This window comes from Arachis ipaensis, chromosome B07, assembly GCF_000816755.2.
Source record: "Arachis ipaensis cultivar K30076 chromosome B07, Araip1.1, whole genome shotgun sequence".
In the NCBI taxonomy this organism is placed as follows: Eukaryota; Viridiplantae; Streptophyta; class Magnoliopsida; order Fabales; family Fabaceae; genus Arachis; species Arachis ipaensis.
The window spans coordinates 8,648,989-8,649,654 of NC_029791.2; the positions used below are offsets into that span (position 1 = coordinate 8,648,989).

General features: G+C 20.3%; 1 protein-coding gene across 1 annotated transcript in view; it reads left to right on the forward strand.

The window, feature by feature from the left end:
* Window positions 1-84, forward strand: part of LOC107609571 (dehydration-responsive element-binding protein 2C) — a gene marked incomplete in the record, with an annotated part of 2,394 nt that extends 2,310 nt beyond the window's left edge. Inside the window, 1 exon segment of the mRNA XM_016311576.2 lies at window positions 1-84.

Sequence of the window (666 nt, forward strand, 5' to 3'; positions counted from 1 at the left end):
TACTGGTTACTTCGTGTATATAAGATATCGAACAAGTAATAGGATCTATAAAGTTTTTGCCTTATGCAGCTGTTATTATGTTTTCAATGTATATATTTTTCTGTGTTCTGATAGAAATTGGTGATTTTAATACTCTTCAAATAAATGAGATCGTTGATAGTCCAGGTTAAATGGTATATGATACATGCTCAATGTATATATATATGATACATGCTCAAAGTATATAATTTTTTTCTCTACAAACGCAGAAGTGATTTTGTTCATAAAACTACGTTTACAAGAAGCAATAATTTCTAACTTCTCCGTTGCACTAATGTACTTTTAGTCACTACTTTCAACATTTTTTTTTACCAATTTTATTCTTTATACGTGTTATTGTATTATTTATAAAATTCTTATTATTTTTTACTATATGAACTCTTTTTCTATTATTTATTATTTATATTTTTTATTAATTTTTTTATTTGACATTATATATTTTTATAGTTATAATTTTTGTGTATTATATTTATTATTATCTTTTTATAATAGAATTTATTGATCCCATTAGGTAAAATAAATTAAATAAAAAAATTAATCATAAATAATAATAATAGTTAAAAATTATAATGTACTAAAAAAGAGTACTAAGAGTATTAAAAATATACTATATAAAAAACATATAAA